The sequence below is a fragment of the Lithobates pipiens genome, unplaced genomic scaffold (assembly GCF_037356315.1).
Source record: "Lithobates pipiens isolate NorthernLeopardFrog02 unplaced genomic scaffold, aLitPip1_a1.2 Scaffold_8, whole genome shotgun sequence".
NCBI lineage: Eukaryota > Metazoa > Chordata > Amphibia > Anura > Ranidae > Lithobates > Lithobates pipiens.
The window spans coordinates 560,389,313-560,404,068 of record NW_027507903.1 but is presented as its reverse complement, the minus strand read 5'-3'; the positions used below and the strand labels follow the sequence as shown (position 1 = coordinate 560,404,068).

The 14,756-nt window shown below is 39.9% G+C and overlaps 1 pseudogene; it reads left to right on the top strand.

Moving 5' to 3' along the window:
* Window positions 1–8,324: 8,324 nt before the first annotated feature.
* On the top strand, window positions 8,325–9,152 carry LOC143962273 (carbohydrate sulfotransferase 9 pseudogene; annotated as a pseudogene).
* Window positions 9,153–14,756: the final 5,604 nt, after the last annotated feature.

The following is a 14,756-nucleotide window of genomic DNA, read 5'->3' as shown; positions in this document are numbered from 1 at the left end:
CAATAGAACAGAACAGAACAGAACAGAATAAAATATAATATATTCTATTCTGTTCTGTTCTATCATTTTTCTAGTCTATTTTCTATTTTATTATAATCTTTTCTGTCCAAATTTAAAATTAATTAATTAAAAATTTTGAATTCATACTATTTGAAATTCAAATTTATTCGATTTGAAATTTGAATTTCAGAAGATGGTTGTATATTCTTTCTATTTTATTCTATTAAATTATATTTTTTTCTAATCTTTTCTATTTGAATTAGAAATTTTGGAAGATGGTTAGTTAGTTATATACATCTGTCACATCAACTTCTCATACTTGCAGTGTACCAGTGCAAAAAAACACACACATCTTATTTCATTTATATTACTTTTCTGCAGAAGAGAATGACATTTTGCGACCCGACTTTGGGGCCACGTATCTCGGGGCCACTTATAGCTAGGACCCCTTTGGTAAGCAAACACAGTAGAACTGGCACTACAACATATCCAAATTTGGGATTTCTAGCTCCAAGTGACCCCGAGTTATGGGGCCCCAAATTCGGGTCGCAAAATGTAATTCTCTGCTACACAAAAGTGCTTGACATTTTGTGATCCGATTTTGGGGCCACGTATCTCGGGGTCACTTAGAGCTAGAAACCCCAAATATTGGATATGTTGTAGTAATAGTTCTACTGTGTTTGCATACCAAATTTAGGGGTCCTAGCTATAAGTGGCCCAGAGATACATGGCCCCAAAGTTGGGTCGCAAAATGTAATTTTTCGAATTTGATTCGAATTTCGTTTGAATTCGTTAGCATTGTAATTCGGTAATTCGGATGCATCTGAATGTCCGAATAATGAAAATTCGTCCGAAGTTCGATTCGGAAAGAAACAAAATGCACATGTCTAACCACCAGGGACACCACTAGGACCACCAGGGAAGGGGGCAACATGTGGATGGCCAGGTATGTACCCCATGGCCATCCACATGTTCAAATGAATGCCCAATCTGTGCCAATCGGTGCCCACAAATAGGCACTGATTGGCACCAGTATGTACTAAAAGACATCACTGATGCCCAGCAATGCCACCCATCAGTGTCATCAGTGCAAACCATCAGTGCCACCTATCAGTGCCCATCTGTGCCCACCCATCAGTGCCCATCCATGCGACCCATCAGTGCCACCCATAAGTACCCATCAGTGCCGCCTAAGAGTGCCCATCAGTGCTCCATGCCAGTGTCACCCATCAGGGCCAACTATCAGTGCCGCCTTATCAGTGCCTGTCAGTGCAGCCATATCAGTGCCCATCACTGAAGGAAAAAATGTAATGTTTACAAAAAAATTAACAGAAACAAAGAAAAACGTATTTTTTTTCAAAATGTTCTGTCTTTTTTTTTTTATTTGTTATGCAAAAAATAAAAATCGTAGAGGTGATCAAATACCACCAAAAGAAAGCTCTATTTGTGGGAACAAAATGATAAAAAAAAATTGTTTGAGTACAGTGTCACATGACCGCACAATTGTCATTCAAAATGCTACAGCGCTAAAAGCTGAAAAATGTATTTATTTCTTTTTTTCTTTTTTTACCCAAATCTTTCAATACATTACAAAGAACAGAGACGTGTTTTTAAACCCAATAAATTTATATTTTCAGATCCTGATCTTTAAAGGCAACCATACACTACAATCAGTTAGATCTTAAATAAATTCGACTTATAATTTGAATTCATTGTTCAAATGTGTCTTCCTATTACCTATTTTGCCTAAATATCGAGTTGTACAGAGATTGGCCAATCAGATTGCATAGTGCATGACCATCTTAAGTGCCAAATTTGGAATGAGATGTGCCTCTTGTACTTGTATTTTCCTAATTATATATCTTGAGCATTATACAAGACACATGAAAAAACACCTTTTTTCAAGAGATGCTAGAGTGATCAGGAATCTTCAAACTACGGCTCTTCAGCTGTTGCGGAACGACACATCCCATGAAGCATTGTAAAACTCTGACATTCACAGAAATGACTAGCATGATGGGAATTGTAGTTCCTGAACAACTGGAGGGCCATAGTTTGAAGACCACTGTGCTAGACCATTATTATGCCTCCAGAATTGGGAGTGTGGCATCTACCCAACTTCTCTCTGCTGGTGGAAACAAGAACCTACATCTATAGATTATATATATATATATATATATATATATATATATATATATATATATATATAAATTGCTTGGTCATGCAACACTGTACCCAAAACAAAATTTGTATCATTTTCTTCCCTCCTTTTTGAGCAGCAAGCTTTAAATTATATGCCACTGCTCCCTCCTGTGCCTCAACACCACATGCCAGATGAGACAGGAAAGTTACAACACTGTTCTTAAATTGATTACACTACTAAACCCTTGAGAACTTAAACCCATTCAATTAGCAAATAGAGTCCAGGGTGAAAATACTTGTCCTTATGGCACTAACTGCTTTGATCCCTTAGCGAGGAGAGGATTTGTTGTAGTCCCTCAGAGAAAAGAAAAGCTTTTTGTCTTCAGCTAGCTCTTTAGTGTTTATCCTGGTAATCGGAAGAAGGTGAAGTAGACTGGAAATGTCTTAACAAACATGGGGGTTTATTTACTAAAGGCAAATCCACTTTGCACTACAAGTGCACTTGGAAGTGCAGTCGCTGTAGATCCGTGGGGGACATGCAAGGAAAATAAAAAACAGCATTTTTACTTGCACATGATTGTATGATAGAAATCAGCAGGGCTTCCCCTCATTTCAGATCTTCCCCTCAGATCTACAGCGACTGCACTTCCAAGTGTACTTGTAGTGCACAGTGGATTTGTCTTCAGTAAATTAACCCCAATGTGCAGCAAAGTGTACTTGCAGTAACCTGTGGAAAGAGGAATGCTGGTGCTGCTACAAGGGAGTAAGTTTAGCACCAGGTCCTAAAGGCTTGGGTAAAAGAACAAGACAAAGGTGTCTGCATGCAGTGTCTCTTGAGGTACTAGAATGGGCAAGTGCATCAGTCCCAACAACTCTTGATAACGGTGTGGGTTTCTGCAATAAGCCTTGGTAGAGCCCTGCTCAAGGGGTAATGCGGTCTGCTGACACACGTGTGAAGAGTGGCCTCCAGACTGCCACTGGACAGTCAGAAGTAGCTGATCTTTGATTCTAGAACAAAAATGGCTGGTTGTTTTCCCCACATAAAAGGTACCGCATCTACAGGACATGAGATATACAATCCCCTGTGTATTGCAATCCACATGAACATTTGGGATAAACATTTCTCCATTGGGGAGCAAAAATCTAGTGCCTACAGCAATCCATGGGCATCAGAAATATTTGACCTCCAATCTAAAACATCTAAAATGCTTTGACTGTAGTGAGTTTGCTCTCAGAAAACTGTCTTCATCTTCCTCATCCTCTCACTAGTCTTCATTATTATTTGCATGTAAATAATACTCACAATAGTGTATTAACATATACTGTATAAACAACTTTAATTTAAGTTAAATAATGCCCATCAGCATTGCAGGCCTGTTCACAATTATTGGGATTTTGTGTGGGTGATTTTGACGAGATTCCATGTGTTGGTATGGGGCAGCTCATGCACTTAAATAGGCTATGCACATTTGACAAGGGGATTTTTTGAAATATGTGATAAGAAAAATCTTCACTTGGGCTCAATGTTACAATAAACAGGTAAAGCAGTCTATACCTAAATTTGTGATACCAAATTTAAAAGACAAAAATACAAAAAGAATAGTTCTAAACCCATATAGTGTGTAATTGATCAAAACCCAAATACAGTAAATAAACATTATATGAAATGTGTAAAATACTAATTGCCCACACACAGGCCAATCTATAAGCCATAACAAATTGGCATTTTAATTTAATTAAGACACATATAATAAATTGACATTCCATTAAACAAAAGTGCATATAATAAATAAACAACACATCAAGTGCAAATTACCCCATACACAGACCAATCTATAGCTGATGACCAGTGTCCATAAACGAATAAATCCTTTGATCCCTTTTCCGGAATGAATTATCCAGCTTGACCACTTTAAAGTGTTATCCTGAACACCCCACAAAGTGCACATTTAATATTTTGAATACCTCTTCTTTTCTAATGGCTAGAAAATTGTCTACTGAAAATTCTAAATACACTCAATAATAATTTTTTTTTGTATTTACAGACTTTTTTGTATTGAAGATTGTACTGAAGATTTGACTAATACTAATAGTTGTGCACCAACCTAACATGGGAAAAGTGACTCTTAAAAAGTTATTTCTATGTGCCGTCTTCTCTGCTTCATTTGTCCTTACTCTAGACATTAAATGGAGCGAATTCTACAGTTTCATTTGTAAGTAGTACTTGCTAATTATAAAAAATATACATTTTTCTGATTCAGTCCAAATGCTTAATAATATTTCATATTGAGAAATCTTCATTCTATCTCCCTCGTCATAAAAAAGAAAAAGAAAAAGGACATTGTTTCAAAGGGCAACATTGCTTGCATGCTTACATTCATTTTACAAAGTGATGTAGAAAATTGATATCTGGAGTTGTATCTGCTCTGTTCCTTTTGCTGTGTCATTATAATTGTGAATGACCTTTCATAACACATGTCAAACGTCATATTCTTTTGGAATTACATATTCTGTTTATTACCTCCTGTTATTCAAATACTTAACCATATCTATCACAGCTTTGGGCATTGAATAATGGTCACATGGATACAGGACCTTCCCTGCACATGCCTTATAGTGGCGAGGAAAGTAATAACCAGTTCTCAAAATGCATGTTCCAGATAAGTGGCTATACATGCTACGCTACATAGCTAATAATTGATAGTAAATGGTTCTTGATTTTTCTCTAGTTTCTGAATATTCAACCAACATTGCATAAATGTAGAACAACAACTGCAATATTGTTTTAATTGGTTGAATTTACATGCTTTGCTAAAATCAGGGTGCCTTTGGCCAATAATGGGTCAGTGCCATGGCTGGCCAGGGATTACTGGGCTCAGTAGCCGCATGTGGGACAGCTAGCATCTGAAATTTCTCTACACTATAGGGGCCCATGGTCTCTGCCTGCAAAAGGCAATTGCTAGGGCCTGGCTGAGTCAGTATCAGGCCTAGCCACTTCATGCTAGCTGTACCTGAAGATTAAAGAGGAAGCGATGTGCAGGTAGAGAAAGACCTGAGGAGTAAAGAGGAAGTTATGTGCAAGAGGAAGTGTACATAGTTGTCCCAAAACGAATTACTTTGATTCACATCGGGCATCTCATAATTTTCCCTAAACCCATCTAAGATAATCCCCTCAATAAAAATACAAAACAGCAAGTGTATGGACTGGGCAGGGTGACAGGCAGACCACTACATTCAACAGCCCCTATGGAGGTACTGCTACACAAATAAGCAATTTTTGTTCATAAATTTGGGCCAATACATATCTTGCTCTCAAATTACCCCTTTTTGGAAAGTAGACAGTCCAAGGTATTTAGTAAGAGGCATAGTGAGTTTTTGGGGTAGTAATTTTTTCCACACAATTGTCATATTAACAAGTTATTTCTCACACAAAGCATATGTATATTTCCAATTACACCCCAAAACACATTCTACTAGTCGTCCCACCTAGAGTATGGCCACCTAGAGAGGCCCAACATGCAGGGAGTACCGTCAGGCGTTCTAGGAGCATAAATTACACATCTAATTTTTTTCCTACCTTTTACACTTTTGAAGGTCCCGGAGCACCAGGACAGAGGAATTGCCCACAAAGTGACCCAATTTTGGAAAGACATTTGGGAACACCCCAATGTATATTCTATGGGGCATGGGCTGCAGATAGGTACTCAGGTACTCTGATGGGTTGCAGATAAGTACTTGGGTAGTTTACTGGGCTGGAAACAGGTACTCAGGTACCCTGATGGGCTGCAGGAGGGAGGGAGTGGTGTGATTTTACAATGCACTGGTAAGGAATTGGTTAAAATCCATACCAGACCCAAAGGGTCACCCACGCCATTTTTTCTCCCATTTTTTTTTTACTATTTAATTTTGGTGGTGCCTGAACACTGTAACCTCTGACGGTTACTCTTGTTGGGTGCAGGAATGGGCCCTGCTGTTTACAATGAGAAAAAAATTAATTAAATTACATGCACCTGTCAAACAGGTGCATAAAAAATGGGCCTCTTCTGCATGTTGTGGCTCAATAACATAGCCAGAACTGGAAAAAAGGAGATGTGTGCTCCACCTGCAGAGGATGTAGCATGTCCATGACCACCACTTTTCACTGTAGACACAGAGGCTGCTTGCCCTCTTTTAGTGGCCTGTGAGTGTCTGCCTCTCCTTATTGGCCTTTCAGACATGATGATTTTTTTGGGGGGGATTTTTATAACTTTTCATTATAGAGTGTGGAATGGAAATATGGTGCTTGGGTGCAATACTTTTGTGCTTGGTGCACTATAAACGTTTAAATAAAGAAAATAGGGGTGCAGCAATTGTGCAGATTTTTTTTTTTTTACTGCTGCATCAAGAAAAAAAAAAGTATACCACTGCTGTGCTGACACAGAAGGAATAACACTTGTGACACAGAAGGGCGAGTACTAATAATGCAGCAACAGAACCTGATACTGCAAAAAAAAAAGAAAAAAAGAAAAAGGGATCAGTGGTGACACAGAAGTGTTGTACACGCCAACACTTCATTAGCACTGCAACTGTGCTATTCACACTACACAACACTGTGTTATAAACATCGCACTACACTGTGTTATATACTCTGCCCTACACTGTGCTATATACTCTGCCCTACACTGTGCTATATACTCTGTTCTACTCTGTACTATATACTCTGCCCTACACTGTACTATATACACCGCAGTACACAGTGTTATATACTCTTCCCTACACTGTGCTATATACTCTGCCCTACACTGTACTATATACTCTGCCCTACATTGTACTATATACTCTGCCCTACACTGTACTATATACTCTGCCCTACACTGTGCTATATACACCGCAGTACACAGTGTTATATACTCTGCCCTACACTGTACTATATATTCTGCAGTATGCTGTGTTATATACTCTGCCCTACACTGTCATATATACTCTGCATTACACTGTGTTAAGCCCCATACACACTATTGGATTTTCTGCAGATTTTTTCCTTCAGATTTACCAAAACCATATAATATGAGGTCAAACCTTAGGAGTTTCAATGTGTATGCAATCAGGCAGGCCCTTGCAGTACATAGCTTTGGTAAATCTGAAGACAAAAATCAGCAGAAAATCTGATAGCGTGTATGGGGCTTAATATACACCAAGCTGACTGGCCGCACAGTACACTAAATACCCTGCCTAATCTCCATTCATAAACACTATATATGGCCGCTGTGTAAGCAGCTTTATATAGTGTGGAGCGTGGACTTAGCCCCTGAGCCAGGATTGGCCAAAGGCACCCAAAGCATACAGGTCATGTGCTTGCTTTGGCTAATTAGAATTCGTCAATGCACTGCGATCTCACAGTACATTTTGGGGCACTCCGGAGCAGGCGAACTTCTCGGGAGCGCCCTATTTGTTAATTTGTTCTACGAACAAATGAACAATCGATGTTCAAGTTGAACTTACGTTCGACTCAAGCATCCAGCCCATCCCTAATAATAGGCATAGGAATCTTGCTCTCACACTGGGGTGTTTGCCGATTTGTAACATGTGTAGCAAAATTACTTTTTCTACATAGACATCCCCAATGTGTACATTTACATACATATGTGCATGTACATCGTGGAGGGGAAAGCTCAACATTTTTGGGGATTTAGGTGCTTGGGTGTACTGTTAATTTTTTTCACTTTATTGCATTTAAGATTAATAGCCTCCTGTGTGATAGCATTTTTTCTTTGATATGTTCTCTTTAATGAGACACCAGTGGTCCATTAAACCCCTGATCTCAACTCTACACTCCACTGAAGCTAATGAAGTGCAGATGATGCTCCATTAGCTTCTGCCCTAGCCACAGGGGGAGTGTGTGTAAAGCACCCCCACCAACATTATGACATACATCGCTGGCAGTTAAAAGGGTTATTGAGCAGTGTTACATCCATGTTTGTCTTTTATATCTGGCTGGAGCTCAACATTAAATGTAAAGTAGTTTGAAATAATTGACCTTTTCCAGCTAGAGTAAGCTGCGGTTAAACAAATGATACTGTGATGATAACTGTTGCATGGTTTATCTACCAGGTGTGTGTTCAATTTGTTTCTGTAAAAAAAGCTACAAATTAAATATAAGTGTTTCACAATGTGTAATTTCTTTTGTAGACCCAACACCATTGAAAATGATTTACAGACACAGACAATCTGTTGTGAAGTTTGTTTGCGAAAGGAATAATTTCACCAACACTTCCCTTAAACTGGACAAAAAAGTTAGTGCACAGTTGTATGTTGAACACAGCCATAGATTTATCTATTGTGAGGTTCCAAAGGTGGGCTGTTCCAACTGGAAGAGGATCCTTCTTTCACTCAATCGCTCTCTGCAGCTTTCAGTAAGTGAGCTTAAACATTATGAGGTTCATAATTCATCTTTACTGCGGAAATTAAGCTCTTATTCCACATCAAAGCAAAAAATGTTTCTTGCCAATTACACCAAAATCATGTTTGTTAGAAATCCTTTGGAGAGGGTAGTTTCAGCCTACAGAGATAAGTTTCTACATGATGATAATGTTTACTACAGTAAATTTTTTGCTAAAATAATAAGAAATAAACTTAAAATGAATGTCGGTGCTATGGAAAATATTACCTTTCAGGAATTTGTCCGCTTTATAGTTCAAGAAGAGCCTTATTACAGAGACACTCACTGGAAGCCAATGTTCCATCTGTGTGATCCATGCAACATCCAGTATGACATTATTGGGAAGATTGAAAGCATTACTTGGGAAGCTGATTTTGTTTTGAAGACTATTGGGGCACCAAAGGATCTGAAATACCCCACTATGAAGCATTCAAATGATAGTCGTACTAATGAGGAAATCACAAAACAATACTTGGAAACGCTGCCTCCCAAATTGTACAGACAACTTTTGGACATTTACAGTACTGACTTTTCAATGTTTGAGTACAGTTACTATAAAATCTTTGGGAATGAAACAATCCCGATTAACTAAAGTAAAAGAACTGTATTTTATAGAGATCTGTGAACTATCAAAGTAATCAAGTACCTGACCCAAGACACTAATAGATTGAAACAGAGGAGATCCCTTCTGATACCTGGAGATTTGCTGCTAGGACATTTTGGTTGTGGGCCCAGTAGAAGTGTGTCTTCACACTGGAAGGACAGAGAAAGGCAAGTTGTGTTGGAGGTGTGTATTCCAAGAAGAAAGCCTGTGGGAGATGAATGCAGAGACTCATAGACTGGGAGCAGTGGGTCCTAATGTAATGTATTGTGAATAGTTAGTGAAGATGTGATCCTTCTGGGTTTTTTCTTTTTTTTTTTTTCTTTTTTTTTTACAGGAGGCAGACAACCTACAAGCAAGATCATACTATCTCTGCATTTAACAAACTTTTGCCATTTAGCATTTTATCACTAGGCGACGACATAGTCAGGAATGGACTTCTATATTGAGTTTGCAATTGCCATTGCCTTTGTATGCTATTGGGAATACGAATATCACATAACATACAGTACCCATATTATGGGATATCATTGTAATGTTGTGTTCTTTTAGAGCTGGACTTAAAGAATTGCTGCAAATTATGTGATATGCCTTTTTTGTCTAGACATAGTAAGAGTAAGAGTAAACAGCATCTGACACTTGAGCACTCTAATCAAATAGTAATACCAAACAATACATAAAAATATTTTTAAACTAATATTATTTTCAAATGAAGCAATCCAACTGTGTAATGACTATAAAATTCCCATCACCAGTATTATCGTTCCATGTGTAGATGTGTAGAAAAATCCTTCATCCAAGGTGACCACCACCACTAATACAGGAAAACACACTTACCAGAAGTACATGCCTATTATTCTGACTCTGATTGTAGCAAAGCGACTATCCCTTGCGAGACCTCTATGCCTGGCCTGTATAACATAAAATTACTGTGGACAATACTCATCAGAGTTTGAACTCACCAAATACCGATTCCATCCACAAGATGCTATATTCTGAACATCAGGTTACAGCAGATGACAGGATACAAACAGATGAATAGGTTGTAGTATTTATGCGGTCAAAAGATGATATTGTCTGCTTACAAAGCAGAATACATGTGCCCTGCTACATGTTGCTTGTAGCTGCATCCATGACACAGGAAGTACAATCACTGGAAAAAGGGAGGAGCATTACATACAAAGGAAGTGTGTCATAACATCAGGGAAAAGAAACATGAGAAAACAAGTGCATTACCACAAAAGGTCACTAGATGGCAGCATGTGAATTACCGTATTTATCGGCATATAACACGTGCCGGCCTATAACACGCACCCCAAGTTTAGGAGGGAATTTTAAGGAGAAAAACTTTTAGGAGGGAAGTTTAAGGAAAAAAACGTACATTTAAATGCCCATCAATGCAGCCTTATCAGTGTCCATCTGCAGCCTTGTCCATTATTACACCCTTGTCAATGTCATTTGCAGCCTTGTCATACAGCCTTGTCCATCATTTGCAGCCTTGTCATGCAGCCTTGTCCATCATTTGCAGCCTTGTCAGTGTCATATGCAGCTTTGTCAGTGTCATATGCAGCTTTGTCATGCAGCCTTGTCCATCATTGCCCCCTTGTCAGTGTCATATGCAGCTTTTATCAGTGTCATATGCAGCTTTGTCATGCAGCCTTGTCTATCTTTGCACCCTTGTCAGTGTAATTTGCAGCCTTGTCCATCATTTGCAGCCTTGTCAGTTTCATTTGCAGCTTTGCCTTTTAAAAATGGCTCTGCTGAGATACAGAGTCGGATGTCCTGTGTATCTCGGCGGCGCTCGGTAGCTCTCTGTGGCTTTCGCCCACTCTCTGTGGCTTTCGCCCGCTCTCGGCGACTTTTGGCCAATCTCGGCTGCCGAAAGCTGCCGAGAACAGCTGAAGGTGGGCGAAAGCCACCGAGAAGGGCCAAAGGCGGCTGAAAGCCGCCTACAAGCTCACAACTGCGGGGGATTGGTGTATAACACACACCCACGAGTTTCCCCTGATTTTAAGGGGAAAAAAGTGCATATTATATGCCGATAAATACTGTAAATATAAACATCCATAGAAATTGGTTAGGAAAACAGTCTATATAAATTCTATGCCCCGTTGGGGCAGCACACCTATCTCACTACAAGATTAGACAAACACAGCTTGTATTAATTCCAAAGATCTTCCAAACAGGTGCAGCACACTTACATTTATTTGACACGAATAATCAAGGTACTTTCAAAAGCTGTTTAGGCAAATAAAATAAAACAGACCTCCCCCTCTTCTCCCTTGATGAGATCAGAATGGGTGAAACATGTAGGGGAGGAGCCTGATACTGGGAGTGAGTAGGAATTTTATCCTGACATTTTTGCTCTTTCTGTAAGCTGGGAAGGACTGGAGCTCTGGCGGCTACTCTGTATGCCGATACATCTATACAATTGATTTAAATTGATGCACTCTATGCATTAAGGTGAAAAACCTTCTGCGGTGCTGCAGCCCCCTGCTCTTCTTACCTGAACACTGTAATCCTCCGGTCGGGAACGAGCATGCCAACTTAGCTGGTGTCTCATGTCCTGATTGGATAGATTGATAGCAGCACAGCCATTGGCTCCCGCTGCTGCCAATCAAATCCAATGACGCTGTGCCAGGGAGTGGGGCCGAGTCCTGCATTCTGTGTGCATGGACAGCGTACCCGGTGTGTCCACCAAGGAAAGCTGTGAAGAAATTTTTTCTGTGAAGAAATTATTATTTCTTAAGTTTTTTTTTAAAAGCAGACCTTCCATTTAAATGGAAGGTCCACTGTATTGAAATCCTCTCATGTTGCAAAGCCAATTTGCCCGCATAGGCCATTTCAAAATGAAGCTTTTGCTTAGGGAAAAAAAAGAAGAATTACTTGCCTCAGCCCTGGCTCCAACTGCTTCTGGGAGGCATGGATGGCATCACCGTGCCTCATCACTGCCTCCTGGGATAGCTGAACACTCAAAAGCCCACTAGAATATGCCCCTACAATGGGGTGAAGTGCATTTTTGGAGGATTTTGAGAGTGCATTCATGCCAGGAGGTAGTAGTGAAGTACAGTGACGTCACTCTCTCCTCCCAGGCGCATCATAAGCCAGGGCCAAAGTGTATGTTTTCATAGAAGGTCCACTTTAAATGGTGACTACTATCAATATCTGTCCACAACCACTGACTGATAACTAGCTCTCCAATTGTCAACAACTTAGCTACTTCTTTTCTTTTAATGGAGTCTTTATTTTTAGATTTTAGATTTTAGCTTGTAATTAGAGTGCATCAAGCATTTGTTGCTAAGTCTGTTCAAGATATGAATTATTTTCACAGCCCCTCATTGCATTGTTGTAAAAAAATTAAATAAGTGTGCACCCAAAACACTGTGCACATTCAGTCCAGCTCCAACCCCCAAACCCAACCCCTTGCCAAACTAACGTATATCCAAAAAAGTGTATATATTGTATTTATTTTAATAGTAACATCTGCAGTGGGTATTTGGTAGTCCTGTTTCATAGTTTTATAGATACATAGTTGGTAAGGTTGAATAAAGACACTAGTCCATCCAGTTACACCTGTGCTTGGTGTATGTGTGCCAATATCAAGGTTAACCATATCTGACTCATTTTATTAAAAATTTGCTCTCAAATCTTCACCCACCCTACTGCACTGAAGACACTTTCTGACATATCTAGTGCAGCAATACAACCTTTAACCCTGAACGTATTTCAGACCACCCTAAAGCCCCGTACACATGATCGTACTTTAAGACAACAAAAACGTTGAATTTTGTTCAAAGAGCGTTGGCTCCAACTTGTCTTGCATACACACGGTCACACAAATGTTGGCCAACAATTACAAATGTAGTGGCATACAAGACGTACAACGAGCCCATAAAAATTAAGTTCAATAGTCATGAACCACCCTTTGGGCTCCTTCTGCTAATCTCGTGTTAGTAGAAGTTTGGTGAGTGACGATTCGTGCTTTTCAGCCTCGTGCTTTTCAGTTCGTTTCTGCTTTTCAGGTTGTGTTTGTCAGTTCATATCTGTTTTTCAATGCATGCCTGACAGAGCATTTATTTTTTTCAGTGCGTTCTATTTATAGCTCGCTTCTGATTTTCAGTGTGTGCTTGTCTGGTCGTTTCTGATTTTCATTGCGTTCTGTCAGCTAATTCTGAGCAGCCATTCGTTTATTAGCCATGTGGCATTCTCATTTGAGAGATCATGCTATTGTTTAACTTGGTTATTGCTATGACCCAAGTCCAGTTCATGAACAGGGGGAGGAGGAGTTCTTGGACCAAGAATTGGTTGCTTAATCATGTCCAATTCTGTCATATGCCTTTGCTGGGGGAGCTCCAGAAGACTAATCCTGATGATTTCAGGAATTATCTCTGGATGACGGACCCCGTCTTTCATCGTCTATTGGCTTTGTTGTACCCTTATATTACTAAGCAGGACACCTGCATGCAGCAAGCCATCTCTCCCGAGCAAAGGCCTGTCGCCAGCTTGCGGTACTTGGCAATGGGGAAAAGTCTCCAGGACATCAAGTTAATGACTGGGATCTCCCCACAGGCTCTGGGAATCATTATTCCAGTCCTGCAGAAGGACTATATTCGGGTAAGTTTTATCCTTTAACATCACATCAGTATTTAATGTTTGCTAATGTATTGTATTAATTTTTTCATTCCATAATTACCATGATTGTAATATGTTGTGAATGTCCTCTTTGTCCTCATGCATGTTGTAAGCTTTTAATGCTGCTTTTTTGTACGTCATGCATATTTGCCTTCACTAACCTCCCCAGCATGCTATCCTGGGCCCATACACACCTAGCCTAGTAAATTAACAATGTTTTTTTGTCAGCTTAATTTTAGTTCTTACCCTAAACACCCCCTAAAATGTGTCCAAATGTTATTGTTGGCTTTAAATTCAGGCAGAGTGCAAGAGGCTATTTTTTGGGGCCCAAACTCATTTTAAACCCTCCCTCCTCCCAACAGATTTGGAAATCTTGTGGCTAAGGATATCAACCAGTCAATCTTTTTTGAGCTGGCTGATCCTGCAGAGAAGCTGAGTAATTTCCAGGAAGTGGTCCTTGATGTGGTAGCACCCCGTAGGATGAAATTCAACCCCCGTCCCCTGAGCAAGAGCCCGCAATGTTTCACAAAGGAGCTTAGGCTCCCCAAACAACGTGCTCCGTCCAGGTAGAGACACTAGCGGAAGTTCTATCTGGAAGATGATAAAAAGCTGCAATTGAAGGCCCTCTATTTTTATAAGAGGGCTATAAGAGAAGCTAAAAAGACCTAATTCCAGGAGCGAATTAGGGAGGCAGACAACAGCACGGCTGAACTCTTTAAGATCCCTTCTGAGTTAACCAGCTCTGTTCCTAAGGAGTCACAGAATTGGTGCCAGGAGCTTGCTGACTTCTTTGTCTCTAAGGTTAAGACCATTAGAGACAATATCATCAGGCCAGAGATTGTGCAGGACGACATCTGCCCGAACAGTGATGGCCCCTGGACTGTCCTGTTTCCAACCGGTAACTGATGAACAGGTGAATGAGGAAATTGCCTCTTTGAGACCATTTTCCTTCCCCCTGGATAT